This window comes from Syzygium oleosum, unplaced genomic scaffold (assembly GCF_021117445.2).
Source record: "Syzygium oleosum isolate NSW1041296 unplaced genomic scaffold, Sole_v2.1 Sole_v2.07, whole genome shotgun sequence".
NCBI lineage: Eukaryota > Viridiplantae > Streptophyta > Magnoliopsida > Myrtales > Myrtaceae > Syzygium > Syzygium oleosum.
The window spans coordinates 9,612,976-9,629,425 of NW_026607491.1; the positions used below are offsets into that span (position 1 = coordinate 9,612,976).

The window sequence follows — 16,450 nt, forward strand, 5'->3', positions numbered from 1 at the left end:
ATTGATTCATCGAAATCAACGGGTTAATAACCCTTTTCTTTATGTCGATTTCACGTTGTGGGCTTCAATAAGGACAGGGACAATTGACTTTTTGTAATTTTCATGAATTGAGCTTCCATCGACCGGCACAACACGATCCGAGTGTTTTCCATATGTCGCTAAGGAAAAACACGAGGGACGTGTCATATTTATTTCAGTAAATATGTTTGGGGACTGCAATATCAGCTTCGTTTTGTCAATCTACGCTGTCATTTGTCAAGAACTAAGCTTTTTCCTTGGGTCTTACGAAGAACTTTCTACTTATAACTTTTTATGTGATTATTTTAACTCGGTGCCCATGTTGACATTTCAACGCTCTTCTTAATTTATGGGGAATATGTGTCCTTGAAGAGAGGGGCCTAGAGATTACCTTGAATAAGTGGCCGTGGGTGAAACAGGGAAAAGTTATTATTATGAGAATATAGGGTAATTCGACTATGCAATTACTGATTAGTTTATAAAAGGTGAGGTTGAAGACGAGAAGAGATCGACTTAATTGAATTCTCCAACGACGACTATTTGACTAGTTTAACATAGGGAAATATGATACAAAAAGTTCTTAAACTTTGGCTAAATGGGCATGGTCATCCTTGGACTTTTAATTCGTTCAATATGATTTTTGAACTATTCTTAAATGTTTATGTTGTCCTTTTGTTTGATGAAACAATGGGGATAGTCACCATAGTCACCATAAGTCCCTAAATTATTGTGACATATACAATAAAAAGAAATCAGGGTTCTGCGCCAACTCCAGATAGGAAATATCACAAGCGAAAGGAACCAACAGCTTTAATTAGAGCGGGACTATGCAAATGCAAACTGTGCTGGGATTTAATTGACGACCAGGCCTAGAAGATACAAACTTGATGAAGTAACCAAACGTAAATAAATTATGTCAAAATTTAATCGACGACACGGCACCCGAGATAGAGATGACATGCCAGAATTTAATCGACGATGCAAATCGAAAAGCTACAATTAGGAAAATAAAGTGCAATGCAGAAAAGTAATGATACTGAAAAGATAGTAAATTTGTTTGAATTGTACGGGGCTCTCTAATAGATGACTAGTGGTATTTATAATCGTCTAGTGGTAACTACCTTTTGTTGGTTTTCAGTGGTTGCATTCTTTTGAAGGTTCTCCGCCCATTGCGTCCATTCCCACGAACTTCGTGCTCACGATGCCTTGATTCTGCTTCCGAGCAGTTGTTCTTCTTAGGCGACCGGTCCCATGATCGTACTTTTTGCACTTTTGCACGATCGTTGCCCTGTATTCTTACTCAAGTAATTGTCTCTTCCCAAATGCGTATTCATTTCCCCTTGGCCTCAACTGCTTCGCTGATTTCGAGCTCCGCAGTAGTGTTTGGGCGCTTCTTAAGTACGCCTCTGCCAGATAATCCATTGCCCCAACTGCTTTGCCTTGTCTTGAGTTGGTAATTATACTTCTATGCCTCTCATACATTCAAAAGAACTTTGATGGCATGCTACTCTTCACCCATCAGTATTCATGTCGGTTTCCATACCGATAATCATTAGATGTCCATCATCATATATCGACAACTAAATATGTGTCACCGACGTGTAATGATCTAGATAAAAAAATATTAACCTCTACGGTCATCAACAAGATGTCACGTGCACGGTAATGATCACGTGTTATGTTCAAGTTCACGTGTCAAGCACATGCCTCTTTATGTCGACGACTCAATTATTTTTGTAAACATATGTATATAGTAATATTCTGTGAGATTCAGTCACAAGGGACGAATATGAAGTGTGATAAGCTAAGTGAGTGAGTTCGTCAAGCAAATCAAAATCTCATAGAGTGGATGCTTTCTCTTCATAAAAAACTTGCACTAGAAAGATTAGTTTCGTGTTTAGATAAGTGAGGTCTACATAGTATCTTATTTTGAGCTTTTTCTTCATATTTCTAAGTTCAAAGTTCCATATATTTTTGTCAAAAGTGGGCGTGGTTGAGATAAAATTCCTCTAGACAGCTATTCTCATGCTTCATAATGCATCGAGTACTTGAAACTTTGTCTGAGTTGGAGTTGATCGAATAAAAGGTCGTGTAACAATTTGAGCATTTGACTGAACATGCTCATGCCAATTTCCACTGGGATGAGATTGACTCAAGCTACTCGCACATAGCTCGAGCTCGGTTGAGATTAATCCAACTGATTTTGAATTGAGTTTGAGCTCAAGCTATTCCAGTATCTTGTCAAGTTGAACTCGAGCTTCCCAATTCCTAGCTCAACAGGCTCGCGAATCTAATCGAGCCTAGTCAAGTTGGTATTATTTTTATAAAAATTTATCAATCTAAAAGTTTCGTAGATATCATCCAAATTATATGATGTACCCGCATTATTCGAGCTTTTTTAGATTAAGCTCGAGCTCGAGTTCCTTTTCCGTCACAAATTGACTATAGTCGAGCTAGCTCAAGTAGCTTTTTCCTTGAGTAACAATGATACATGTAATACCAGTCCTCCGTAACTTAAAGGTTACATTCTTACAGACAAATGCGCGCACGCACATATATGATTGAGGATTACAAAGTCACATAAAGCTCACCACGATGTAAAAAGAACAACTTACAAAAGAAAGAAGACGAAACTTCTTGGCCTTTATTCTCTCACCTTATTACCACTTTATTTTCACTACATTCCCATATGATATCAATTTCTAAAAGCGTGAATATCAGCGTAGTACATGGTGAGCCACTGTCCAATTATCTCAACCTCGGTCTTGCGCTGCTTGACCAACCAATCTGGATCACTCTTCTGAGCTTTGAGTATGTCCAAAGCATGAGAACCTATGTACAAAATATTTTGCAAATTAAATTGAGAAATTAATTTCTATAAGTCCAAAGAGAGTATATATAACTCTAGCTTGAGACAAATCAAGTCGAGCATATACCTTTGGTCATGTAGACCGCGACAACGGTGCTAGAAATATTCTCCAAGACCCTATAATATAATTGATGTATATGAATCATTATTAAGCTTGATTAAGTAAGTGATATTTTCATAGAAAATCTATAGGTCGTGATGCCACACATACCTGCCGCTGCTATAAGGATCTTGAAGTCCATTAGAGAAAATAAGGCAAAAGGGCACTACAAGTGCCATAAGTTGTGTACGGAAGTCACTTTGGTGGCATAACTTTTTTTCGGATCACTTTGGTGCCAAGTCGGAGGAAAAGAGATCACTTAAGTGCCAACTCCGATAAGTTTGGCCGGAAATCCGACGTGGCATTTTTTATTAATTTCTGATGCCGACGTGGCTCGCCGGAGGATGAGTCAGCGCGTACAGTCAGCATTTTTTATTTTAAATAATTTTTTTCCTTTTTTTCTTTTTTTTTCCTCTTCTTTCCTTTTTCCTTTCTTTTCTTTTTTTTTCTTTTCTCCCTCGCCGGCCGGTTGCCGGTGGCCGGCCCGGCCATCGGCGAAGCCCGGGAAGGGCGGGCGAGGGCGGCCTTGCCCATGGCCGGCGAGGGCGGCCTCGCCGGATCTAGGCGAGGCGACCTCGCCGGCGACAGCGAGGCCGCCTCGCCGGACTCGGGCGATGGGCGGCCTCGCCCAAGACCGGTGAGGCCGCCCCTCGCCGGCCATGGGCGAGGGGTGGCCTCGCCAAACCGGGCGAGGCGACCCTTGCCGGCGACAAGGCGAGGCCGCCCTCGCCGGCCATGGGCAAGGCCGCCCTCGCCGGTCATGGGCGAGGGGCGGCCTCGCCAGATCCGGGCGAGGCGACCTCGCCGGCGATAGGCGAGGCCCCTCGCCGGCCATGGGCGAGGGCGGCCTCGCCAGATCCGGGCGAGGCAACCTCGCCGGCGACCGGGCGAGGCCACCTCTCGCCCATGGCCGGCGAGGGTCGCCTCGCCCAGATCTGGCGAGGCCGCCCCTCGCTGGCCATGGGCAAGGCCGCCCTCGCCCAGCCCTTCCCGGGCTTCGCCGGTGGCTGGGCCAGCCACCGGCAACCGGCCGACGAGGGGAGAAAAGGAAAAAAAGAAAAGAAAGGAAAAAGGAAAGAAGTGGAAAAAAAAAAGGAAAAAAATTATTTAAAATAAAAAATGCCGACTGTGCACGCTGACTTATCCTCAGGCGAGCCACGTCGGCGTCAGAAATTAATAAAAAATGTCACGTCGGATTTCCGGCCAAACTTACCGAAGTTGGCACTTAAGTGATCTCTTTTCCTCCGACTTGGCACCAAAGTGATCCGAAAAAAAGTTATGGCACCAAAGTGACCTCCGTACACAACTTATGGCACTTGTAGTGTCCTTTTGCCGAGAAAATAATGTTGCTAGCGAACCTGTACAGAACAAGTTTTATGTCCTGCAAATTTGCATCGTCAATGCAGAAACTAATGAAAATATAGATAACCTTTGGGAATGTTGATGTCTGAGGCCATTCCTTCTGGTTTTGCACAGAATTTGATCGACAATAGGTAGGAAAAAAAGCAGCGAAATTTATTAGATTTGTAGAATATCATACGTGACCACCGAAATAGGTAGTGACCCAATACGGCCGAGGCGCGACGCCATACGTGCTTTTGCAAGCTTTGCTGAAGCTATTTAGATTGAAAGGTTTTGGTGGAAGCATAGTGTTTCTCGTGATTCCCAAAGGCATCACCATCTCACTGCATGTATGCAAAAACCCACATGAACTCTCTTTAGTTCAACAGAAAGATCAGGAAGATTGACATATAGTAAACTTGAATGACGGAGAATGGCACTGATCACTCTTAGTGTATGAAGTATCATGTAAAAGAGTCAAGCTGCTACTTGTGTTCTATTCGAGCTCAAACATATTAGCAAGATCCCGATTGTTCGAAGCAAACGCGAAAAAACAAATACAGAACACAAGGATTTACGTGGTTCGATCACAAGGTGATCTACGTCCACGAGTGAGGCAAAACAAGATTCCACTATAATCAAAGAGAGGACAGCTTTCAGAAGTCGAAAAAACGACTTAACAAAACCTTACGGCTCACTAATCTCTCCCAAAACGAAAATCTCACTTCATCAATGAAAAAACCTAGCCGCAGTATAAATAGGGCTCCGTAAAAAAATTTCCTCGGGAGCATAGCCCCCGAACCCCCCGAGACATTTGTTCCCTTGCTCCAACTTGGGCGGACCGTCATAGAGATTTGTTCGCTTGCTTTGAGTTGGGCCAATAGGCCCAACCCTCTGCGTCACGAACTAAATCTCAATTTTTTCTCCACTTTTTGGTCGCACAAAAAATATGTCGGGTCGAGTGATGAACCGGACCGAGTACATAAAATTCAAGACATATTTAACACCGATATTAGAGGTGGCCAAGAGGGAGCCCAAGTTTGACACCGTCAACATATCAAGTTGGATCTACCTTCACTCAAAAGGTTTAGATAATGATTTATGGCACCACACAAATTTTTCGATGTGCGACTTTTCTAACACAAATCACACATGCATATCAACCCAATACCTTTATTTTGGGAGATCACTAAGAAGGAACCAAATCCTAACCCATCAATATATGATTGGATCCACCATCACTTAGAAATTTAAACCAATGGGTTATATTATTAACTGCTCCATACCTTCTAACATAACTCATACTTGTATTTCAACATGGACTGTGTGCTCAAACTCGGCTTGATTCTTTTTGAGTTCAAGTCTAGTTTATAACATTAGAAAATCATATCATACAAAAAGAGGGGAGAAAAACATTACGAGCACACATCTAATACTTTCTTTCAAGCCTCGAACTGAGTTTTAATTGTTGAAAATATGTCTCGACTTTGAGCCCAAAGCGAAATCTAAATATTCCGAATTGGATATTTTGCGGATCTCCGAAACCGAGCAAAAAGGAAATATTTGAAATTCACTTTCCTAATGCACGTCGGAGTCTCTGTTCTCAAACTGGAAATATTGGACTTTGAATCTGACTAGACCATGACTCGGTCAACTCTTGGGCACATATATTATATTTCTATCGTGGGCACCTTGAAAAGAAGAAGTTGAAGAGTGCAGAGTGTGGTCTTTGTGCCGTTCATGTCCAGAGAAGAACTGAAGCACCGAATCGAGTGCTTGACGTGAGTCTTCGTGGAATTACATCCTGGTGTTTTCTTCGTGCGTGAGTGATTTAGCAGATTAAATCTTGTGGTAAGATTTGTGTATAATTCTTTTGCGAGATTGAGAGATTATTTCGTGAGGAATTATAGGGTTAAACACTGCGTGAGTTATTGGGTGTAATTGGGGCTTGGGAAACACCGAGAGTGTTTGAGTGACTCGAGTGTGGTTGTAATCTCCGTTGTATCGCTTGATCTATAGTGGAATTCCGTACTGCTCTTCCCGTGGACGTAGGTCACTACGACCGAACCACGTAAATCTGGTGTCCGATTTATTTTCTTATTCTGTCAATTTTATTGTTCGATCGCTTGGCTTCCGCAACAATTGGTATCAGAGCCTGGTTTGGCTGAGTTAAAGCGAATTGATGGCGATAGAAGAAGGAAAAGTGAGAATCGACAGATTTGATGGGAAGGACTTTGGTTTCTGGAAGATGCAGATTGAGGATCATCTATATCAGATGAAACTGCACTTGCCCCTGTCTGGGGAGAAGCCAGAGACGATGAAGCAAGCTGATTGGGAATTGCTGGATAGACGAGCTTTGGGTGTTATTCGGCTGACGTTAGCCCGTACCGTCGCGTTTAACATCGTAAATGAGAAGACCACTGCAGGTTTGATGAAAGCCCTGTCGGACATGTACGAGAAGCCCTCTGCGATCAACAAGGTCTATTTGATGCGACGTCTGTTTAACTTGAAGATGAGCGAAGGTGCGTCAGTTGCTGATCATATTAATGAATTCAATGTGATCGTTAGTCAATTGAGTTCAGTTGACATTGACTTTGAAGATGAGGTACGTGCTTTGATTCTATTATCCTCATTGCCTGATAGTTGGAATACTACTGTTACTGCTGTTAGTAATTCCTCTGGGTCAACAAGTTTGACGTTTGATGGTGTTCGAGATTTAATTCTAAGTGAAGATATCCGTAGAAGAGAATCTGGCGAACATGTATCTGCTGCTTTAGTAGGTGAAAATAGAGGAAGAACTGGTACACGTATTAGCAGGAGTAGTATGAACTCGAATAGACGAAGTCAGTCTAGGACTGGTGGTGTTATCTGTTGGAGTTGTGGCAAGAGGGGACATATTAGAAGGGATTGCCTTAAGTTGAAAAACGACAAGGGTAAGGGAATTAGAGTTGATCCTGCGGATGATGTTGCAGCTATAGCTGATGGTAATTCGGATGATGCTGATTATGTCTTGTCTGTCACTGATAATTCATCGTTTGATGGATGGATTATGGATTCTGGTTGTTCTTTTCACGCTACACCAAATAGGAACTGGTTTACTACTTATCAGTGCACGGATAGTAGTAAAGTGCAGTTGGGGAACAACGCTAAATGCGATGTTGTAGGTGTTGGTGACGTTAGAATAAGAATGCATGATGGTATTGTGTGGACATTGACTGGAGTGAGACATGTTCCAGAGTTGAAGAAAAATCTGATTTCCTTGAGTGCCCTAGATTCAATTGGGTGTCGGTATTCTTCAGAATGTGGAGTTCTGAAAATTATTCGAGGTGCCTTGGTGATAATAAAAGGAATCAAGCATAGTGGCCTGTATGAGCTTCAAGGTGAGACAGTGACAGAATTCGCCACGGAGACGTCGGATGCATCGGTTCGAGAGTCTGAATTGTGGCATATGCGTTTGGGGCACATTAGCAAGAGAAGCCTGAAGGTTCTAAGTGAAAGGAATTTGCTATGTGGTTATGTGGCTAACGAATTGAATGTATGCAGGTGCTGTGATTTAGATCAACGGCGGAAAGTGCAGTTCAGTACGATTATTAAGGAAACCACGGATATTGCAGAATTAATTCACTTAGATGTTCGCAGGTTGTCGCGATTTCCTTCGAGGAAGAGTGTCAGATTTATGCTAACAGTTGTTGATGACTACTCGAGGAAGACTTGGGTGTTTGTGCTAAGGCACAAGTTTGATGCTATTGTCGGGATCGTGCAGGTTGAAAGCTTTGATCGAAAAGGAGACGGTAAATCGATCAAGCGGTGCGGCCGACAATAGTATGGAGTTTTGCTTGAAGCTGTTAAACGAATTCTGCATGAAGGAAGGCATAGTGAGACATCGCACTAGTGCCAATAAATCACAACATGTTGCAGAGTTGATGAGCAAAACATTACTAGAGACGGCCCATAAAATGCTCTCTAGTGCTGGTATGGCTAGGAGATTCCTGGCGGATGCGCTTAGTACGGCGAGCTACCTGAAGAATAGATCCCCATCGACTGCAATTGAATGTCGGACTCCCGAAGAAGTGTGGTCAGGTAACGTTGCTGATTATTCTGTTCTTAGAATATTTGGTTGTCCATGTTATGTTCGAGTTAGTGATGGTAAGCTCGATGGAAGGACAATGAAGTGCATGTTCCTAGGTTATGCACAAGGTGAGCGGGGCTATAAGTTGTGGTGCCCGGAATTAAATTCACCTATTATCAGCAGAGAAGTTACATTTGACGAGTCTCCAGTACTTCTGGCTAGGAGTGCTAATAGCAGTGTTCATACGGATCTGGACGGTGTTCAGCTTGAGGTGGAGTTGCAACCAGAAACTCCTGAGGTAGCGGGTGCTAGCGAAGTAATCGACACGGATGGTGCTTGTAGCGAGGTGGAGCCTATTGAGCCAACGGTTGCTGTAACTGCTGAAATTGACAAGGTGCGTATTCGATCTCCTGATAGATATAGATGCAACGATGGTTTTGCTTTATCTGCGGTTAAGGAGATTGTGTCGGAAAATCCTTGTAAAGCGGTTAAAGGTGCATGTGGAGTTGGTATTCTGATGAGGTCCACGGCTATGGCGAAGTTCAAGCGAGGCTTGGACTTGAAAGACATCTGTGGCGGTTGAGCCCATCGTGGGCTGTGGGAGAGTAGTAGCGGAATTCGGATTCTATTAAAGCGATTGTTACTTGGCTCAAACGTCTAGCCAAGGTGGAGATTGTTGAAAATATGTCTCGACTTTGAGCCCAAAGCGAAATCTAAATATTCCGAATTGGATATTTTGCGGATCTCCGAAACCGAGCAAAAAGGAAATATTTGAAATTCACTTTCCTAATGCACGTCGGAGTCTCTGTTCTCAAACTGGAAATATTGGACTTTGAATCTGACTAGACCATGACTCGGTCAACTCTTGGGCACATATATTATATTTCTATCGTGGGCACCTTGAAAAGAAGAAATTGAAGAGTGCAGAGTGTGGTCTTTGTGCCGTTCATGTCCAGAGAAGAACTGAAGCACCGAATCGAGTGCTTGACGTGAGTCTTCGTGGAATTACATCCTGGTGTTTTCTTCGTGCGTGAGTGATTTAGCAGATTAAATCTTGTGGTAAGATTTGTGTATAATTCTTTTGCGAGATTGAGAGATTATTTCGTGAGGAATTATAGGGTTAAACACTGCGTGAGTTATTGGGTGTAATTGGGGCTTGGGAAACACCGAGAGTGTTTGAGTGACTCGAGTGTGGTTGTAATCTCCGTTGTATCGCTTGATCTATAGTGGAATTCCGTACTGCTCTTCCCGTGGACGTAGGTCACTACGACCGAACCACGTAAATCTGGTGTCCGATTTATTTTCTTATTCTGTCAATTTTATTGTTCGATCGCTTGGCTTACGCAACATTAATAATGCAAACTCATACTAAAACTTGCTTTTCGATAAGTGGATAGCATCGGGTTTGCCTCGAGCATAAAAACACCCATTTAGTAGAATTTCAGCCTCAAAAATCAAGCACGCCACTATCAGGTGTTAGCATACAATTGAGGAGAGCCAAGCTCTAGTACAACACTCTAATTAATTGTCATAACGAAGTGATAGAAAGTGAGTGATAAAAATGCAAGTCGCGTATATAGGTGATAAATACACATTACACACCTGCCAAGACCAACCCAAGTCAGTTTCATATGATACATCAGAAGCGGGTGAATTGACGTAGCATGTTGAGTTGCCATTGACGGCAACAAGGCCTGCAAAGTTTTTCTGAAGAAGGCCAATTCTTGGAGAAGCTCCATTAATGGCGTCGCACATAAGTTTCACGGGTTATGTGGATGGATCGTTGTACTGAGCAGCCCTTGCGAACACCGATATCAGGTAATTCTTGAGCTCTGATGAACTTTGGAATGGACTAAACAAACAAAAATAACAGACTTAGAGCTTTTATAATTAAATACAGCGTCTGTTAAAAAAAAAATATTTCCACCTGCAAGTTTTGAAAGTGTTGCTCAAGTTCGTGAGACCATGAGGCTCAGAAGCAACTCTATCAAATTCTTCCCAGGATAGATTTATTGTTTGGTGGCAAGAAGAACTAGTGTCCTGCAAAATCACCCAAACAATTGTCCAAGTGATCGACTTGATTGCAGAAAATGCATTCAAAAGAAAAAGGTATGAATTGAGCAAATTAAGACTACCAAAAATTCTTTTGCTACGACTGAATAGTATGCGTCTTGGGATGTGATGTTGTCAAAGTAGAGAATTGGAGCAGATGATGCCAAAGCTCCGAGAGGGGAAAAGTGTCAAAAAAGTCCTAAACCTTTTTTGCATTGGTGCCAATTTAGTCCTAAACCTTTTTTTGGTGCCAATTCAGTCCTAAACCTTTTGCATTGGTGCCAATTCAGTCCTAAACCCTTTGCATTAGTGCCAATTGAGTCCTAAACCTTTTTTTGGTGCCAATTGAGTCCTAAACCTTTTGCATTGGTGCCAATTCAGTCCTAAACCTTTTGCATTGGTGCCAATTCAGTTCTAAATCTTTTTGAGCTAAATTAATCGGAAGGACTGAATTGGCACAAATACAAAAGGTTTAGAACTGAATTGGCACCAATGCAAAAGGTTTAGGACTCAATTGGCACCAAAAAAAGGTTTAGGACTCAATTGGCACCAATGCAAAAGGTTTAGGACTGAATTGGCACCAATACAAAAGGTTTAGGACTGAATTGGCACCAAAAAAATGTTTAGGACTCAATTGGCACAAATGCAAAAGGTTTAGGACTAAATTGGCACAAAAAAAAGGTTTAGGACTAAATTAGCATCAATGCAAAAGGTTTAGGACTTTTTTGACACTTCTCCCCTCCGAGAGCCACATGAGGATACTTCAATCAGAACCATGAAGCTAGCACTGAAAATTAAATATGTGAACATTGAAACACATATTTTAAAGACTCTCGTCCAATCAGTTCTCTTTTAAGTTATACGTAGAATATATAGTGTCGATTTTTTCCTCTTAATCTGACGGTGAGGAAAAAAAAATCTGATGGTAGGAACTTTCTTCAATGCCTTCAGGGCAAGCTATCAATATTTATATGGACTATCGCTGTCAATATGACTGGCGCTCATTAGGAAAAGCTCTATCCAGGAAATGTTCAAGAACAAGAACCTACTGCAGATTATATATGATTATTACCTCCTACTACAATAACTGGGTCAACGTAAATTAGCAATGGTCGGTTTAACGTAAATGGTGAGCGATATTCTTTAAGTTCAATTTATGGCGGTAGTCATATTGCTCCTATGTGAAAATATATTCACTTACTTCCCCCATATGATCCTCCAATGACAATTATCGGAGATTGTTTGGCGGTCAACTTCTCCTTCAGGTATATGAGGATTTCGGCGTAATCGGCTAGAGCTTGCTCCGAGCTGAAATATCCGCTAGTGTTGGGGTCACTCTAGGCTTTGACAAATGTTCACCCGTACGGGATTGATTCACCATAAAATCGATGCTGCAAGATTACAACTTTACGTTCTTAAATGCTTGAATATATACATATGCACGGCAAACATAAGGGAAATAGAATGTACAACCAAGCAATTAATACGAAGCATTTTTATTACCTCTATATAAACCACAAGCGCTCTATATTGAGCCGCATTATCTATGAGGAACCCAATATCAGCTATGTCGCCATCAATGGGTGCCTCTGCACCAAGATAAACGAAGATCAGGGCGAGTGAATTCGAACCACCCCAATACATAGAATTGATCGTGTATCTTTGTTCGAATAGGGTGTAACTTTCGGGCCTATAGTTGAAATGATCGAGCGTTTGGTTGTAAAAGAAAGTTTGGAAGTCCTTTGTTGGCACAGAAGCTGGAACCGCCTGTGTAGGATCTTCACTTAATGTTCGGCGGAGTACGCTCAGCTTCAGAATATTGTAATCATCAAGTTCTCTCCGGTAGCAACACAAGCTAAGCTAAGGGTGCATTTGTTTGAGGGAAAGTATTTTCCGAGAATTCGTTTTCTGGGCTTTCACCCGTTTAGTTCGCCGAGAATGGTAAGTCAACTGAAAACACTTTCCGGTCAAAGAAAACATTCATATATAAAATTAGGAAAGTGAATTCCCTAATTTAAGAAGGTAAAAACACTTTCCGGAATTACTCATCTTGAATTTGTTAATATCTTTTTCTTTTCTTTTCTTTTTATTCTAAGAAGGAAAACATTCATGTATTTTCTTTTCTTAATAAAAATAATTTAAAAATAACAAATAATTTAAAAAATACAAATTTTTTTGATAATTTTCACCATCAGATTTTCCTCACCAAATAACTGAAAATACTTTCCAAGTCTTTCTAGGTTTTAGCCAAACACCGAAAAATGAACTCATTTTCCTAGAAAATGATTTCCTGGAAAGTATTTTCCAGAAATGGTTCATTCTCCGCAAAACAAATGCACCCTAAGTGTCAGAATGAACAAAAGGCTATAATGGGATGAAGACATGTTAGGGTTTCTGGTCATTGCTTAAGCTAAAGCATTGCTTGCGAAGGGAAGGGTTTTTATGATGTTCCTTGGCGTGAACTAGTTCAGCTTTATATAGCAACCCACGATCCCGTTTTGTACTATCATTTTCTATGCGAAATTACGTTAGAACAATTCAGGATCAGGAGAATGACTATAGGTGACACGGCTCCAAAACCATATGGATTTCATTAAAAAAAATTAAGAGAAAGAATAACAGGTGGTAATGATCATCGGAGTCAATGGTTTCGCATCTACTTGACGCATTATTTATGTAATAGACAACCTCTGACTCTACGAGAGACTAGTACTCAACCTGTATTTATATATTTAGATTGCCTTCATTACTGATTATGTCGTTAGCTGATTGTGTTGTTGCTGTTAGACTAAGTCCTTTGAAACGCCCAAATGGAATATAATTGCGATTAATGACACAAGTAAGCAAGACACAAGTGGGAATGATCAAATGATGAGGTGAGAATACGAGGATAGTTAGTTGATTTTGACAAAGTCTTGGATAGACGTTGTCGATTATTCAGCTTTTTATTCCGGAAGGTTCCAAGAAAGCGCCATTTAATTGAAATGGAGAGTATAATTTGCCACTGGCGTAAATAATATTATCCTAGAGTAGACCAGTACACAGTTCTGCAAAACAAAGAACTAGAAACAGTTTGGAAAAAACTTTAAGAAATGGGAAAATAGTAGGCTTCCCGAGTGATAACTAAGTTTTAATTTTTTGGCCAATAAGTGCTTATTCAAATTTATAAAACTTGTTCCACCTTTATGCTTGCGCACCGCAATTGGACTTTTTGGTTTACGATGCACGGTATCGTCATAGAAGCCTATTATCATTTTGGTACTATATTGACTGGCTTTTTGCCGCCTCAATTCATAAATGACATATCATGTTGCACTAGAACTAACCTAATGCAAATGCTTGGAATAAATATCATTGTTAGACTAATTGGCTTTCGCAAAATGTTTAAACTATTGAAAGGGCAAATACTTTATATATGACATATTACTTAACGCTTCACCTGTTAACACCTAAATTTTGGCATAGTTGTTCAGTACATAAAAAAAATTAGGGGTCGAACCCCACCACTATAATCTTCAATGGGTTTGGCCAAATTTTGCATTCTTGTAGGCTTAGCTCAGCTAATTTTAAGCTCAAACCTTCCATGCACTAGTTCAATCAAAATGCAATTTATGTGATTAATAAAAATGCTTTTAATAGCTATATGAAATATAGCTAAATGGGTCGCCAAAATTTAGATGTCAACAATTAGATCATATGAGTCTCACATGGATCCATTTAATGTAACATTTAATATATGCTCTAGTCTTATATACACTACAAAACCAAGTCAATTATATTTATTGGGCCAAAAGAAAAGTCTAATATATTCGAAAGAAAATAGTGTTGGTATATAATATCTTTATTGTAAGTCTATGCTCTTTAGACATCTTTTTGGGTTAAGTGTGTAATGTATTAGTGTAAGTAATTAACAACTCTCGAGGTCGTAAAATATTCAAGAACCTCTTGATAAAAAGGACTTGCTCAAGACAAGGGAAACACAAGCCCGTATGAATATACGTAAGGTAGGATCTGTGTGTCCAATGGATTCACCCCATTTGTGAAGACGAGACATTCAGTGGGGTCGACGGCATACATGATGTGAGGCTGCGTAGCCTGTTTAAACTTCCTAAAATACCCTAAGGAAATGGGAGGGTGTGATGCCACCACGTTCGAAGAGATTATTCGAGGGAATCATCAAATGAGAATAGGAGGGTAATCGATTGTAACTGTCCAGTTAAAAACCGTGAAAACGAAATGGAGAACGCAATATGCCACACGTGCAAATTAGTAGAAACAAATAGGATTAAACCTTTGGAAAATGGGAAAATAGGCTTTCCGAGTGCTTACTCATTCTAATAGTTTTGGCCAACAAATGCTTATACAATTTATAAACCTTGTGCGACCTCATGCTTGTGCACTGAAATTGGACTTTATGTTTCCAATGTACGGTATGATCGCAGAACCCCAATTTAGTTTCGATACTATGTCTATTTGTTGGATTTTTGCCACATAAATTTAGTAATGGTATATCATTTAGCACTAAATTTAACCTAACACAGTGCTTGGAATAAGTATCATTGTTAGAAAGGGCCAACAACTTATATATAACATTCTACTTGACCCTCCCGCTCGCATGTAAGCCGATACCCTACGCTCCCAAAATAGTATATGAATGTAACTCGAGACGATCACGCAGAAATAGGATGACTGACAAAATATCAGTAATAATAATATTGGGGAAAATTACCAAAAAGTCCTAAACCTTTTGCAATTATATCAATTCAGTCCTAAACTTCTTTTTTTTGCCAATTCAGTCCTAAACCTTTTGCAATTATGCTAATTCAATCCATCCAACCACTTTTGGCCGGCCGGCGCTGACGTGGGAATATATTTTAATATTTTTTTATTATTTTTCGATTTTTTTATTTTTTTCTCTTTCTTTTTTTTTTCACTATCTTCTTCCCCAGTCGACGATCCGGCAACCGACAAGAGGAGCATTGGCAAGGGCAAGCCTCGCCGTCGCTGGGCGATGTCGACCTCGCCCTGGCCGGGCGAGGCGTCGCCGTCGCTGGGCAAGGTCGACCTCGCCCTGGCCAGGCAAGGCCTTGCCGTCGCTGGGCAAGGTCGACCTCACCCAGATCTGTCGAGACCTCGCCGTTGCCGAGCGAGCTCGACCTCGCCCGGCGACGGCAAGGCCGCCCAGATCTGGCGAGGGCTAGCCTCGCCCATGGCCGGCGAGGTCGAGCTCGCCATGGCCAGGCGAGGTCGAGCTCGCCCAGATCTGGCGAGACCTCGCCGTCGCCGGGCGAGGTCGAGCCTCACTATGGCCGGGTGAGGTCGAGCTTGCCCAGCGACAGCGAGGCGTCGCCCAGATCTAGCGAGACCTCGCCGTCGCTGGGCAAGCTTGACCTCACCTGGTGACGACAAGGCGTCACCCAGATCTGTTGAGACATCGCTGTCGCTGGGCAAGACATTGCCAGATCTGGGCGACGCCTCAGCCTCTCGGCGATCGGGGAAGAAGATAGGGGAAAAAATAAAAGAGAAAAAAATTTAAAAAATTTAAAAAATTATTAAAATATATGCCACATCAGTCGGCAGGCGCCGGCCGGCGTCCACGTCAGCGCCGGCCAGCCAAAAGTGGCCGGATAGACTGAATTGGCACAATTACAAAAGGTTTAGGACTGAATTGACACAATTATAAAAGGTTTAGGACTTTTTTGGTAATTTTCCCATAATATGGAGGAGAAAATTGAGAGGGAGTGTCAGGATTTAAATCATTGACCTTTATTCTAATACTGTACTAAACAAACTATTATTCCTAAATTTAGTTTAAACTGTTAGAAACAGGGCCAAACAATGTATGTAGCATATTCCTTAACGATCATGATAATATAGACAGAATTTAAAATGTTTCATCTCAAAATTGCACATGAAGTAATATGAAATTTAGTAGATTCTCCTTTATTTCGTAAGGGTAAATATGGGCTCACTTTTAAATCTTGTTCAAAATATTAAAAAC

General features: G+C 41.3%; 1 pseudogene; it reads right to left on the bottom strand.

Annotated features, from left to right (window-relative positions):
- Window positions 1–2,713: 2,713 nt before the first annotated feature.
- On the bottom strand, window positions 2,714–15,884 carry LOC130138646 (uncharacterized; annotated as a pseudogene).
- Window positions 15,885–16,450: the final 566 nt, after the last annotated feature.